The 16,754-nt window shown below is 41.5% G+C and overlaps 1 protein-coding gene across 5 annotated transcripts in view; it reads left to right on the plus strand.

Moving 5' to 3' along the window:
* auh (AU RNA binding protein/enoyl-CoA hydratase) overlaps nucleotides 1-16,754 on the plus strand; it is a 941,118-nt gene that overhangs the window by 861,233 nt on the left and 63,131 nt on the right. The gene's annotated exons all lie outside the window — the stretch shown is intronic.

Raw genomic sequence — 16,754 nt, forward strand, 5'->3', positions numbered from 1 at the left:
AATTATTCTTTAAACTGATTGGGACAGGTGGCTTGAAAAGTTGAGGTGAGTGAAGTGTGCCAGCATAATCTGACGAGGAACGATTAGTGCTATCATTTATTAGGGTACATGTAGAAAGAAAGCTAGCTTGGACTGGAGCAAAGGAATAGGGAGAGAGCACCTGTTTCAACTGGAAACAGATCAAACAAGAGAAGAATGCTAGCATAAGCTGAGGAGGGAGGGGAGAAGAACAGCGTCAGTAAGAAATTGTAGGAGAGGGGTTGGAGATGGGTCAAGTTAAGAGTTTGACTTTGTGGTGAGGAGAGCGAAGTACACTTCAATGCTATTGTGACAATGTTATAAAGAATTTTAAACTGATTTATTAAGTGGCTTTATAAATAACACATGGCCATGTTACCTCTTGGATTGGTTTGACCACCTGATCACCAAATTAAATTTGTCCAGACTATTGTAACAACAAAATGTAAATTCTGACCTGAAATTATTCCACAAGAAATTAAAATCTCAACACTTTCTACATTAATTTTCTTGTATAGAATTTTAAGCATACAGATGCATAAACACATACTGAATGTGTTGGTTTTTATAAAAGTAACTACTACATTGAAGTTTCATGCTTCTTAGAGATTTTCTCTAAGTACCAGCTGGGGATAACTTCCAAATCAGTCAGTCATTCATTCAACCATTTGATTTTTATATCTCCAGGTGGAAGATGTGAGAGAGCCTTGCAATCATACAGTCTGTCTGGATTCCCTTAATTTGCAGACCAAAAAGTATTCCCTATTATTGCTCTGCATAAGAATAGAAAGGGGTTCCACTCCATGTGCAGTTGGTCTGTGACCTCAGCATTGAATCATGAAGTGCATGTTGATTACTCTAGCAGTTACCATGGTTTGTTCATTTTTGCCAATCCATTGTGTCACCATTATTTCAATAGCCAGGAAAACTGGATGGAGAGCTGTTGGGGAACTAATACCAACTGAAACGTTGACTGTTTTTGCAATTGAAAGACTGGTGGACAACAGCTGGTAACTGATAGAATGAGGTGCACATTGCCAGCATCGTTTTGATGGGCCAGACAGTAACTTGAAGCAAAGGTTTAAATGTCTTGACAGACAGGAGAATGTTAAATCCAATCTAACTAAGTTGTCAAATTTACTATTGCGTGTTGCACATTTTTGCTCATTAAAAAGGCCTTGCCATAGAACAAGTGAGGGAAGATAGGCAGCACCAACCAGTGATAGAACACAGAGAATAGGATTAGAGTTAGAGTCTCTAACTCAGACAAATGGCATTCCTAACATAAGGAACAGTCATAAGGAAACATGTAAAAAAGAATATTTAGTTAAGTATCTGCATCATGTAATCATAAAAGAATACCCTTGACACAAAGCATTATCTCCTGTGGGCCCAGCTACACACTACTTTTCAGTAGTGTTCAATACGTTTTGTCCTTGTGCTTCCCCTAACTAAAGATATATAATAAATGCATACAAACTGTGTTTCTTTTAAACATTTATCCAACCAGAGGAGGAAGTGAAGTTGGTGTTAGATGATGTCACTACCATCTATTAGATGTTTCTACAACTACATGTGCGAGTTACCTGGACTTGTTTGCCCAGGAATACTCTTACTGTTAGTTGTAAATGTACAATGACTGTGTTATCTGAATGTGACTTTTCTCTGAGATACAACTCCATGTATGACAGCTCCTGCTATTCATTTAGAACATAGAACATAGAATAGTACAGCACAGTACAGGCCCTTCGGCCCACGATGTTGTGCCAAACTTTTACCCTACTCCTAAGGTCTATCTAACCTCCACCCCTACCTTATACTATCATCCATATGCCTATCTAATAGCCGCTTAAGTGCCCCTAATGAGGCCGACTCCACTACCCTCTCCGGCAATGCATTCCACGCCCCTACCGCTCTCTGAATAAAGAACCTACCTCTGACGTCTCCCCTGTATCTACCTCCACTCACTTTAAAACTATGCCCCCTCATAAAAGCTACCTCCACGCTAGGAAAAAGTCTCTGGCTGTCTACTCTATCAATACCTCTGTACACCTCTAGCAAGTCACCTCTCATCCTTCATCGTTCTAAAGAGCAAAGCCCTAGCTCTCTCAACCATTCCTCCTAAGACCTTCCCTCCATTCCAGGCAACATCCCGGTAAATCTCCTCTCCACCTTTTCCAACGCCTCCATATCTTTCCTGTAATGAGGTGACCAGACTGGACACAATACTGCAGATGTGGCCGAACCAGGCTTTTGTATAGCTGGAGCATAACTTCACGGCTCTTGAACTCGATCCCTCTATTAATGAAAGCTAACACACCATACGCCTTCTTAACAACTCTATCCACCTGGGAACTATGAACATGAATTCCAAGATCCCTCTGCTCCTCCACACTGCCAAGAATCTTTCCGTTAACCCTGTATTCTGCTTTCAAGTTTATCCTTCCAAAATGAATCACCTCACACTTTTCAGTGTTAAACTCCATCTGCCACTTCTCAGCCCAGCTCTGCATCCTATCAATGTCCCTTTGTAACCTAGTTCAGCCCTCTGCACTGTCTACAATGCGACCCACCTTCGTATCGTCCGCGAACTTGCTAATCCACCCTTCCACTCCTTCATCCAAATCATTTACAAAAATCACAAATAGAAGAGGACCCAGGACAGATCCTTGTGGTACACCACTCGTAACTGAGCACCATGTTGAATATTTTCCGTCCACTACCACCCTTTGTCTTCTAAGGGTCAGCCAATTCTGAATCCAGTTCGGTGCTGGGCTGTAACTTAGTATGGTCAAAGATGCGCGTGGGTGCAAATTGACTGTCTTCAGTGCTATGGTTGAAGAATTGTATTATCGGGTTGTGCAACATGACAAATAAAGAGAAGATGGACTGTTGTCACTTAGCATTCACAGGCTCTAATAGCACGATTTGTGGCTTTTTTAAAGAAAATTATGGCTGAAATTGGAATCTTAGGCAAAAAAACTTTCACTATAGAGGGACCTAGAATGGCCATGCTTGTCAAGATGATTTGCAGATTATCAAACGGTCTTACAGGATTACACAGTTATAGGTGGTAGCATTATTTACAGCACAGAGGGCAGTCATCGAGTCCATGTATCAAGGGATGGGGGATGCTATCGACAGAAAAGGTCGTATACAAATTGAAACAGTTCCTCTAGAGGGAATTTGGAAGTTTTGGTGAAGTCAGATTGAACTAATAACGTTAACTCTCTTTTCGATGTACAAATGCTGCCAGACCTGCTGTGCATTTCCAGCACTTTCTATCTTTATTTGCCTTAGGTGTTTCCTCTCTGCTTATAGGGATCTAATAATTATCTCTGAGAGTCCTTCTAAGTTCAGGTGCTGTTATAGATAGGGATTAAAGAAGGCGGAAACTCTTGTTCCCATAGATTCTTGATCAGTGGGAGAATCAAGGGTTATGGGGAAAAAGCAGGAAAGTGCACTTAAGGAAAGTTAAATCAGCCTGATACTATTGAATGGCAGAGCATGCTGGAGGGCCTGCATGGCATATTCCTGTTCCTATTTCTTATGGTTGTATGGTCTTCCCTGACTACACTTAGTCAGTATGCTTTTTGAAAAGGAAGAGGTATGTGTTTATTAGCCTCTGAGTTTATGAACAATTTGAATAACCAACAAGCAAACTTCACGCGTTAAACTGGAAAATCTGACTCTCTGTCACTCACTCACTGACTTACACGTATCCCAGAAACATAATTTTAAAAAGTGCACTTTCACAATTTAGAAATTAAAAAAAAAGTTGTAATTCAGATGATTTGCATGGATAACATACTCATCTGGGGTGTCACTTTGATCTTTTGAGGTAGTGTGGCAGCTTTTGAATCCACAGATCAAGTCAAGTGACTGTCAGTGGTCATCTTGTGTAGCCAATTAATGTCCACTTTAACAAGAAAAGTCAGTTCTAGAAGTTTCTGCATTAAGTACCGTTTATATTTTAAAAGCTTTGAATACAATGTACCTTATTGGGAATAATAGGTGCCCTCATGGTCCTTCACCTGTCTCAGAGTCTCCTTCTTTCAGTGTGGATATTGAGGGTCCAGAGCTGCTAGCTCTTTAGGCCTTCTGGAAAGCATTCATCCACTATCGTAACATGACAATGAGAATGAATATCCAATTAGGACAATGTCTGCTGGAAGATTGCTGAATCACTAGCAGCAAGTGAAAGCTGGAGATGCCCTCTTGGCTGAGAGATTTTGGGTACTAAAACTTTATACTGAAACTTGAGCACACTTACACTGTCACTTTTCTACTGCTGCAAAGCAGGAACCTTTTGTCGCAATAGAGAAATTACTTACTCATTTACTTAGCTTTCACCATATAAATCTTTCAGTTATCCGAGCAAGGTTATGATGAACATAAGTTTGCATTCCACAAGGTGTTTAAAATTAATTGTCCCAATGTTTCTGAGGATATATTTTCTATCTGGAAGTAGTGGCTTAATAAGACATTATGATTAATGAGAGGTGAAGCTGGCAATCATGATTACATAATAAATTAGCAAATTTCAAGGAATATAAGAGGTCTGATTGAGAGGGTAAAGTGATATGGGCTGATGTAACAGAAAGTAGCAGTGTACCTTTGTGTTGAAAGCATTGCAACCTGCAAAGCCAGTTTTCACAACATATTCACATGGCCCAGTTTTTCCAGCGGCCCGGCTTGTTGGTTTCGTGCTGGTGTTTGATGGTCTTATTCCGGCTGTGTGTTTTGCCTTTTGATCAGCTTCCTTTGAAGGTAGGAGCCGTTAGATGGACTGTGATGGACTTTTGTCTTAAATTTGCTTTTTATTGTTACTTATGACTTTACTGCTGATTTCTGTCATTAATACAGGCACCATGGTAAGAGGACTTAAAACACTTTTTGTTGTATTTTTCTTATAAGAGTACACATGACAAGAAATTCTAAATTCTAACTAATAGAATCATAGAATCCCTACAATAAGCAGGCCATTTGACCTATCAAGTCCACACTAACCGTCCAGAGAGCATCTCATCCAGACCCTCTCCCCAACCCTATCCCTGTAACCTTGCATTTCCCATGGCTAATCCACCTAGCCTGCACATCCCTGGACCCTATGGGCAATTTAGCATGGCCAATCCACCTAACCTGTGCATCTTTGGACTGTGGGAGGAAACCAGGGCAACAGGAGTAAACCCATGCAAGACATGGGGAAACTGTGCAAACTCCACACAGATGGTTGTCCAAGGATGGAATTGAACCCTGCACAATGAGGCAGCGGTGCTAACCACTGAGCCACCATGCTGACCCCAAGTCTCCATGCCACCCTCATGCTGTAGTCAGTAGTTTACAAGTACAGAACACTTTAAATTTCCAGGAATTATTAATTCATCATACAACAACTTTTAAGGCACCTTTGTAAATTTATAAGCGAATCCATCCACCATTTTTTTTATTCACTCATAGGATTTGGACTTTGCTGGCTGGCCAGCTTTATTACCCATATGTATGTATTTTCCCATATTACTTAGCTATTAATTTTAACCATACTTAAGTTAAAGCAATACTGAAAATATAAATCCTTAATAGTGCATAAAATTTATTGTAAATTTAAGCACTGATAATATATTGATGTTCTTTGGTGTTTTATTCACTAGATGAATAGATACCAAGCAAATGAAATGTCTGGGAATTAAAAATTTGATTTCATCTAATTAAATTGTAAAGATTCAAGTATGTTATGTTTCCTACTCATCGACCCCAATAGATCTTATTTTATTTTAATCAGCAAAAAAAGTAGGCCAACAGATGTTCTTTTTGTGTAAGCACTTGATAAAGTAATATTAACTGAAACAAGAAAGCTTTTTCATAAAGAGTGATTCAGATCAGTTTATTTTTAGTTTTTATAGTCCCTTGCGAAAGACCACTGTATTTGGTTGTAGTAGTTTTAGAAATGTATACTTTTATTTTTAATAGGTCAGCATTTATGACAAGTCTAGTATTCGTAGCCCATCCCTAACCACATACAAGAATTTGAACTGCAGTCTATGACGTGTAGGTACATTCACCATGCAACTAGAAAGGAAGTTAGGTCACAAGTTTGGAAGATGTTGCTGAAGAACGCCTAGCAAGTTAATTATGCAGTGCAGCTTTGATTATGCTACACCCTGGTGTCCCTGTGCATTATAAGTGGGAGGTATAATTTTTTGAAGTGATGGATGAGTTACCGAACAAGCAGGCTGCTTTATTCTGGATAATGTCAAGCTGCTTGAGTGTTGTTGGAGTTGTAACCATCTAGACAAGTGGAGAGAACTTCTTCATATTCCTGACTTGTGCCTCGTAATGGGGAGAGACAGGAGACGAGTCACTTGCCACAAAATCCCCAGTCTCTGGACAGTTCTTGTAGCCACAGTTTTTATATGGCTGGTTGAGTTTGAATTTTGTTCAATGTTAAGCCTCCAAAGTACTGATAGTGGGTGATTCAGTGATTGGTAATGTCATTGAATGTCCAGGGCAAATAATTAGATTCTGTCTTGTTGAAAATATTCATTGCTTGCGAGGGATGTGAATGCTAGGGTCAGTAATGAGGGTCATAGTTTTAAGGTGAAGGAAGGAAAGTTTAAAGGGGCTTTGAGGAAACATTTTACACAGAGAAGGTGGTAGAAATCTGAAATGCACGCCTGGAAGGTCAGTAGAGGCCGGAAACCTCACAACCTTTTAAAAAGTACGTGTATGAGCATTTGAAATGTCATAACATTCAAGGCTATGGGCCAACTGCCGGAAAGTGGATTTATTGTAGATGGATTAACATAAACTTGATGGGCCGAAGGGCCTCTTCTGTGCTGTAGGACTCCTTGACTCTACTTGCCACTTACCAATCCAAGCCAGAATGTTCTCCACATCTTGCTGCATTTGGACTTAGATTGTTTTAGCATCTGAAGAATTGTGCATGGTAATGAGCTTGTGTGGTTGAACATTTAACAATCTGCAGAAATAATTCTGTAGAAGGCTAAGCTTCAGCAAACAAGGTCATTGCAGGAAATAGAAGTAAAAAATGATTCTTTATTTGAATACATAAAGTATTTGTAATATGACAGATGAACTAGTAGCACAAATAAAGGTAAATTATTTAGATACAATCACCATTGCGGAGACGTGGTTACACATTGATCAATAGTGGGGAAAAAAATTCCAAAGTACACAGTGACAGTGACACAGACAGAATGGAAAAGGAGGATTGGTAACCCTAATAGGAAACTGTGAAATGAAGACATTCGAAGAAAGAGACTGGCCTCAGAAAAGCATGAAGTTGAATCATTATGGTTAGAGATTGGGAATAGCAATAGTTAGAAAACACTGGGTGGAATAGTTTATGCCTCCTTAATGGTAGTTATAATGTTGGACAGAATATTAGTTGAGAAAGTATTGGAGCATGTAAGAAGACTATTGTTATGTAATTATGGGAGTCTTTAATCATCATATAGACTGGAACAATGAAATTGGCAAGAGTTCCCTCAAAGACGAGTTTGTAGAATGTTTTGTGACAGTTTTCACCTTATTTTGCACACTGTCAGGGAATCTGTCCAATTGCAGTCCAAGGAATGGCCTGTCCTTTAGGGTCAGCAGCAACATTTAGTGGAATATCATATTATCAGTTGGGGAGCTGCAAAGACAGCAGTGGGATCTGAACAGTCATCTCTATGGGTTCCTTGTTGAAGTTGATCAGAAGTCTGCAGGTAATGCTATCCTTGGTTTCTGTCAATCGTTGAAAAGGATGCTAGGGGTCCTGTTCAGGCATCACGAGGAGGAATGAAGCAGAGATGTTTGTGGATGGTAATGGGGGAGAACTCAGGTTGAATTGAGGATTATGCGGAATAACATTGGAGGGCATATTAGGCTGTGGGAGGAGAGATTATTGGCAGTGCCTGCTATGGCATCCACAAGGGGACCATAGAAGAGTAGGGTGGTCATCATTAGGTTGTAATGTTGTGGTTCAGTGAGAACATTTGAGGCGAAATTCAGTTTTGCTTGTCTCACATTGGCAGGATGGATGCAAATTGACTGTCAGGGAAGTGTGAGGTAAAAGGAGACATGGAGACTTTGGGGGATACCGGTCAACGAGTGTCCACCATGTGTTGCATTCCCTGCCATCGGTTGCCATTCTTTAGACGCACAGTACAAGTGAAAAATGGCTCAGACAACACCCAGGGTTGGCAGAGTCAAAGTCCAGGATCCATGTCTTCTGGACATTACGACATTGAAGTGGAAAGTAGTTGAAGCATAGGTTATAGTGCCTATGCAGCATATGTTGGTCAAAGGCAATTGCAGTATGCGAATGGTGCTAGTCAAACTAACATTGTCATTTCAATGTTGCTGATTTCAGCGGCAATAACTTAAAAGAAGGTGAATGTTGTCCAAAAGTGCCCCAACATCTGTGGAACTTCTCAGGATGCAGTGGAACGAGGGGAACATTACTGGACTCTCATTAATGCAATGGGAAGTGGAATGGTTTAAGTGGATCTGGAATGAGAAGGCTGTCAGAGCACAGCATACACTCCTTTTTGGATATAATATGTTGGTCACTCAGCCGGCATGCCACCTTCACCAGGTTGGTGTGCATGCTGTGACCAAGGCTATGGTGGATCTCATCCTGAACATCCACAAGACAAAGGTCCTTCATCAACCTGGCCTGACATTGTGGGACAAACCCCCATTCATCAAGTCTAGGGGAAGGTTGTAGAGAGCGTTGACCACTTCCAATATCTCGGAGGTGTCCAGTTGGCCAAAGCAGCTATTGATGAAGAAATCCAGCATTGTCTCCAGTATGCTATGCACCCATCTGAAGAAAAGGGTATTCGAGAACAACAACATCAGATCCGACACCTCAAGATCATGATTTACAGAGCTGTGGTAGTTCCCGCCCTCCTGTATGGCTCTGAGATGTAGACTATCTACGGAGACACCCCAAGACACTGACACAGTACCATCTACGCAGCCTGTGCAAGATCCTGCGAATCTGCTGGGAGGAGAAAATGACGCATCAACACCAGCATCCTCGACCAAGCTAACATCTCCAGCATAGAGGCACTGACCACCCTTGAACGGCAATCATGGGCTGGCCATATTGTCCACGTGACTGACACGAGACTCCCCAAACAGGTGTTGCACTCTCAGCTTTGAAATGGCAGGTGAGCCACAGGTGGACAGAGAAAGAGCTTCAGTGATACCCTCAAGGCCTCACTGGAGAAATGCGGTATTCCCACAGATACCTGGGAATCAAGACTGTCCAAAGTGGAGGAGAATAATCTGGAAAGGCGTTGAGCACCTCGAGACTTGCCACCGGGGAAAAATGGAAGCCAGACGAAAACGGCGAAAGGAGCGCGCTGCCAAATCAATACCCCACCCACCCTTTCCTGTGACCACCACCTGCCCCAAGTGTAACAGAGCCCGTGGTAGCTGTATTGGTTTGCACAACCACCTATGAACTCTCCCCAAGAGTGGAAGAGTCATCCTCATCTGCAAGGGACTGCTGAAGATGATGGTTGAACAGACAACAGGACTGCTGAAGGTTTGGTTACACAATTTGGAGTGGTCTAGGAGGGACTTACGCTACAGTCTGGACAGTGAGTACTTTACCAACCTGGCATGCTGTGTTCTGCACAATTGGAGTGAGCAATGATGCGATGTGGTAGATGCTAAGGAGCTGGGGAGCAGGAGCAGTCATCTGAGGAGAAAGCTGAGGACGTTGCTGAAGGAAGCCCTCTTTGTAGATGAAAAAATACAACTGCATTGTGTCCTACAAGAAAGACAGGCCCTGACTGACACCCAATTTTAGTAAATGTAAGCTGGATGCAGAAGACTATCATAGATTGTTAAGATTAAGATCCCAACATTTGGTTCTCATTATGGATGTGAACTGCAGCCTGTATTCATTTCCTTTGTGCTCTCTTTTATTAGCTGTCAATTAAAACTCAGGTTTGAACTTGTTTGAATGTTTACCTGTATGTGATGTTTCACTGCTAGACCATTGGAAGATTCTGATGATCAATGGGCATTGGGGAAAGAGATTTGAGGACTCAGAGAAGGTGTTTAGATGGATGTATCAAAGGACACATAAATCGTGTGGCCTGGTGGTTAAACAATGACAGGGGAGAGAATGAGGTTGTCTGTGCTGGTGAATATCAGCAATCTGCCATGGGCATCATGGCTTTGTGGCTGCTGTGCCATCGTACTCCAGTGAAGGACAATTCTCGTCCTGGTACATTGTGGAATCTCAATGAAGGCCCAGGCATAAGAGAATGGCAATCATCCAGTGGACATCTGCTTAGTGATGAGTTGTTTTGGGAATGGCACATTGTAGGATGTAGTTAGATTTGGATGTTTGCCATAGGGGCACGGTACGTAGTTAATGAGGTGGATTTGGTAAGAAATGGTGAGAAATCTCAATGGGCCTTGCGGTGAGAATCCTGATAAAACACGCGACCCAATTTGCACTTAGTCAAAAAGACGTAAGATTCAGCCCTTGGCTCATTTTAGCTATGTTTAAGTAAATGAAATTAAATTCAAATTGAAAAAAAGTGTGGAATTCACAAAAATTACCTTGATGGCAATTGTTATAAAGATCTATCTGGTTCACTAAGGTGAGGTGATGGCCCAGTGGTATTATCGCTAGATTACTAATCCAGAGTTTGAATCCTGCTATGACAGGTAGTGGAATTTGAATTCAATAAAAAAGGAGTCTGGAATTAAGAATCTATTTATGGCCATGAAACCACTGTTGATTGTTTAAAAACTGCATCTGGCTTCAAGGAAGGAAATCTGCCATCCTCACATGGTCTGGCATCATGCAGCTCCACAACCATGCACTGTGGTTGACTCTGAACAGCCCTCTGAAGTGATCTATCAAGCCGCTCAATTGCATCAATCATCAGAAAGTCTCAACAAAGAAATGAAACTGATAGGTCATCTGGCATCGACTTATACTTGGAAATGGCAATGGCAAAAACAACCCTGTCAACCCTGCAAAGCCCTTCTTACTAACACTTAGGGGCTAGTGCCAAAATTGGGAGACCTGTCTCACAGACTAGTCAAGCAGCAGCTTGACATTGTCTTACTCACGGAGTCGTACCTTACAATGTTCCAGATACCACCATCACCATCCCTGGATATGTCCCACCATCAGGGCACAGTGGTATACAATCAGTAGGGAGTTACCCTGGGAATCCTCAACATTGACTCTAGACCCCATGAAGTCTCATGTCTTCATGTTAAACATGGGCAAAGAAACCTCCTGCTGATTACTACATTCCATTCTTCCTCTGCTGATGAATCCTCCATGTTGAACAACATTTGAAAGAAGCAATGAGGTGGATTTCAGTATCCACCACCAAGAGTGGCTCAATATCAGCACTACTAATTGAGCTGGTTGGATCCTAAAGGATGTAGCTGCTAGACTGGGTCTGCGGCAGGTGGTGAGGGAACCTACAGGAGAGGAAAACGTACTTGACCTTAACCTTACCGATGAGTCATCTGCAGGTGCATCTGTCCATGACAGCAATGGTAAGAGTGACCATTGCACAGTTCATGTGGAAACAAAGACATTGAGAATATCCTCAATTGTATTGTGTGGCATTATCACTGTGCTAAGTGGGACAGATTGCGAATAGATCTAGCAGCTCAAGACTGGGCATCTATGAAGTGCTGTGGGCCATTAGCAGTAGTAGAATTCCAGCACAATCTCCAACCTCATGGCCTGGCATTTCCCACTCAATCATTACCATCATCAGGGGATCAACCTTAGTTTAGTGAGGGCATGCCAGAAGCAGTACCAGGCATACCTAAAAAAGAGGTGTCCACCTAGTGAAGCTACTGAACAGGACTACTTGCATGCCAAATAGCAAAGTGACAGATAGAGCTTAGCAATCCCACAACCAATGGATCAGATCTAAGCTCTATAGTTCTGCCAGTCATTAATGGTGGTGGACAAATAAACAACTCACTGGAGGAGGTTGCTCCACAAATACCCATCTTCAATGTTGGATGGGGCCAACATATCAGTGCAAAAGATAAGTTTGCTGCATTTGCAGCAATCTTCAGCAAGAAGTGCCAAGTGGATGATCCATCTTGGCCTCCTCCAATCATCCCCAGCATCACAGATACCAATCTTCAGTTAATTTGATTCACTCCATGTGAAATCAAGAAACAGTTGGAGGCACTGGATATTACAAAGGTAATGGGCCCTGACAGCTTTCTGGTAATAGTACTGAACACTTGTACTCCAGAACTTGCTGCTCCTATAGCCAAGCCCTTCCAGTACAGTTACAACACTGGCATCTACACAATAATGTGGAAGTTGCCCAGGTATCTCCTGTACACAAAAAGCAAGACAAGTCCAGTCTGACCAATTACCACCCCATCAGTCTACTCTCGATCACCTGTAACGTGAGGGAAGGTGTCATCAACAGCACTAGCAAGCAGCATCTGCTCAGTGATGCCCAGCTTGTGTTTGGCCAGGGCTGCTCAGCTCCTGACCTCTTTATTCAAACATAGAATAATGTGCTGAAGCCCAGAGGTGAGGTGAGACGGAGTTACCTTGACATCAGTGCTACATTCAACCAAGAATGGCATCAAGGAGCCCTAGCAAAACTCTGCATCAAGAGTCAAACTCTCTGCTGGTTGGAGTCATATCTGGCACATAGGAAGCTGGTTGTGGTTATTGGAGGTCAGTCACCTCAGCTCCAGGACATCTCTGCAGGAGTTTCTCAGGATATTGTCCTTGATCCAAGCATCTTCAGCTGCTTTTCAATAACCTTACCTCCATCATAAGGTGAGATGTGGGGTATTCAGTAACACTCGCAACTTCTCAGATACTGAAGCTATCCAAGTTCAATTGCAACAAGATCTGGACAATATCCACGCTTGGGCTGACAAGTGGCAAGTTCACAGCAACTTGACAATCTAACCACTGTCACTTGACATTAGTGTTACCATAATTGAATCCACCACTATCAAAATCAAAGGGGCTACCAGGAGCTCAACTGGACTTTCCACATAAACCGAGTGATTGCAAACAGGTCAGAGACTAGGAATACTGTGACAAATAACTCACCTCCTGACTCCCCAAAGCTTATCCATCATCTACTAGGCAAAAGTTAGAAGTGTGATGGAATACTCCGCACTTGCCTGGATAGGTGTGGCTCCAACAACACTCAAGAAGCTTGACAAAACATTGATTGGCACCACATCCACAAGCATCCACTTCCACCACTGATGCTCAGTAGCAGCAATGTGTACTATCTGCAAGATACACTGTAGATATTCACCAAAGATCCTTAGACAGCACTTTCCAATCCATGACCACTTCTATCTAGAAGGACAAGGGCAGCAGATACATGGGAATGCCACCACCTGCATATTCCCCTCCAAGCCACTCACCATCCTGATTTGGAAATACATCACCATTCCTTCACTGTTGCTGGGTCAAAATCCTGGAATTGCTTCCCTAAAGGCAAGGTGGGTCAACCTACTATATATGGACTGCAGTGGTTCAAGAAAGCAGCTCACTGCCACCTTCTCAAGGGCAACATCCCACGAGTGAACTAAAAAGGAATGTTGTTTAAGGAATGACATCTGTCATCCTTACCTGGTAATAGCCTATGCATGATTCACAGGACAAAGTGTTTCATTCTTAACTTTTGTTCTGAAATGTCCCTAGAAAGCCACTGGTTGAAGGTGTAATGAGGAACAGGCACTAAATGCTAGTCCAGCCAATGATACCCACATACCTTGAACAAATTTTCAAAAAAGAAGCAATTCAGAATTTTGAACCAGTGTACATTCCAATGAAACAGAAAAACTGAGCAAAAAAGACTCATCACTCACTCAGGAAGTTGAAGGAAACATTTCATTTAAAAGATGCCTATTATGTTGCAAAAGAAAAGTCAAGCCTGAGGCTTAAGAGTGTGTTAGAAACTAGCAAAGAGCTACTAAAAATTTGTTAAGAACTGAGAAAGTAGAATACAAGTTTGAACTATTCAGAAGTAATAAAGCAGATTGTAAGGGGTTGTTTTCCGTACGTAAGCATACAATGGAAGAGAATAGCTATTGGCCCCTTTAAAGCATAGACAAGAGAAATTATCAAAGGGAATGAAAAAATGGCAGATGCATTGAATGAGTATTTTGTGTTATCCTGAATATACGAAACACAGTACAACATTCATTCCAGAAATCGATTCTAACATAGGGGCTAAATATAGTGAGGAAATTAAGGAACTTAATATCACCAGAGAAAAAGGAGAACTAAAATCTAACACATCCCAGGGACTATGGCCTACAGCCTAGGGTTTGAAAGAAGATAGCTGCAAAGTTAGTGAATACATCAGCAATGATTTCCAGAATGTCTTAGATTTCAGAATAAAACTGCCAAATTGGAAGTTGGCAAGTCTTATACTGATTTTCAAGAAAGGCCAGAGAAAGAGAGAAAAAAACAGACACTATAGTCCATCAATTGTTGGGGAAATGCTAGAAGTTTTTGATAAGAAAGTCCTAACAATGCACTTATAAACAAAGCATGATGAAAAACAGTCATCAGACGTTTACTAAAGGGAAATCCTGGTTGATGAATTTTTTGGAGTTTTTTGAGGATGTAATGGGTGAAGGAAATAAGTAGATGTTTAATGCGGTGGATGCTGGAAATCTGAAATAAGCACAGAGAATACTAGAGAAATTCATCAGGTCTGGCAGCATCTGTAGAGAGAGAAACAGTTTTATCTGGATGAGAAACTTTTCAACCATGGACACTTATGTGCAAAAACAAAACTCACCAGCATGAACATCAGTGACCTTCAGGTTGAGAATGGCTGCTGTGTGCTTGCTCATTCTGCACAGGACATGCAAAGACTTCCAAACTTTTGAACACCATCATGTATGATGCCTGGCCTATACTTAAACAAACATTGTCAAATGGAAAATAAAAACCAAAAGAACTGCAGATGCTGCAAATCAGGAACAAAAACAAAGTTGCTGGAAAAGCTCAGCAGGTCTGGCGGCATCTATGAAGGAAAAGACAAATGGAAGATCATCCACCAACCTTCCCTGGGCCACATGAGCATCTCTTGTGTCAACAAAGACTGGGAGCCTCCAGAGCATGTGCAGCACTTCTCATATCTAGGCAGCCGTATCTCCCCATCATCAACTAAGAAATCCATCCTTGAGTCAACTGTGCCAGCACTGTTTTCTTCAAATTGCAAAAAACGTACTTTTGACCGCTGGAAGTCGACAGAGGTCCTGGTATACAAGGCTGTGGTGTTGACTCCATTTTTTTTTACTACAGCAAAACTTAAACCATCTGCCAATTAAGATAATTGAGCGCTTCCACTAAACATGCCTATGTTGAATTCTGGGGATTAGACGGGAAGGTATGTAGAATGAACTGCCAGAGAAAGTGGTAGATGCAAGTACAGTTACAACATTTAAAAGACATTTGGACAGGTATGTGAATCGGAAAGCTTTGGAGGAATTTGGGCTAAAACACATGCAAATGGGGATAAATGGTCTATATGGATGAGTTGGACCAAAGAGTCTGTTTCCATGCTGTATGACTGTATAATTTTAGGATCAATACAAGCATCCACCATGAAGCAGCATCAACCAGCATCAAACCTTTGGTCACGAAGAACCAATTCTGAGGGACGACCATTGCAGCCAGATGGCTGCAAACCACTTCTCTTTGCAGATTTTCTTTGCCAAGCTGTCTGTTGGCCAATACGGAAAAGACAGCCAAGGGAAGAAGTATAAGAATATGTTTAACATTGCTTTAAAGCAAGAAGGCATTAACCCCACTGACTGGGAGTAGTACCTGTCAAACTCTCAGCATGACATATCCTGAACCGTCAAGGTTCAAGCCACTTTAAGGCTCAGTGACCTTAAACATGAGGTGGAATGATGACAATAGAGGGGGTGAGAAGGAAGTCATCCTAGGGCTGTGAATTTCACTTCCTCATGCAACAAAATGCTTCTACTGCAGAAAACATGTGAATCCAAAATTGGACTCCTCTATCATCTGAAGACTTATTAGCCTGACAAATGTCATCCTCAATTCCAAGGGACCGATGACAACAACAGTGATAAATTTGCTGCATTTAATTTCCCATTTCCTTCTATGCTTCAGACAAGTAGTTATTTATTGTATTTTTCTTTTGTGATAATTACCCAGATAGCAGCTAGAAGGTGCAGCTCTACAAGGATTGAGATGAGTAGCAAAGACGTACTTAGTGGGCAACCAGATAAATAGATTGGAGTAAAAGAATAGATCACACTAATGGTTAAATTAACAGGGGTGGAAGAAGATTTGTGTAGAGCATATCACTGCTGTAGACCAATTCGGCTGAATGGTCTGTTTCAGTGGTATATGTAATTCTATGTAATAGGCAATTCTTTGTGGATCTAGTAGAAGTAACATGATAATTTTAAACTGTATTGTTTACTTCTTCATCATTAAATATATATGATATGGTAAGATAACTGCTGTGTGATTGAAAGATGTGTGGATTTATTCAGTCACATGGTTGAAATGACCTCCTTTATGCAGCAAATGACAACGAAAATCAGAATATCTGTGAATGCATGTCAGAAGTGCCTGACAAAAGCTAAAATCTTCTGATGCAATTCTTGTGATGTCAATGCATTCACATGGGTAAAGAGGTCAGAAAACAGATGGTAAAATTTAAAAATATTCTGTTCCA

The sequence above is a fragment of the Rhincodon typus genome, chromosome 3 (genome assembly GCF_021869965.1).
Source record: "Rhincodon typus isolate 14 chromosome 3, sRhiTyp1.1, whole genome shotgun sequence".
NCBI classification, from domain to species: Eukaryota; Metazoa; Chordata; class Chondrichthyes; order Orectolobiformes; family Rhincodontidae; genus Rhincodon; species Rhincodon typus.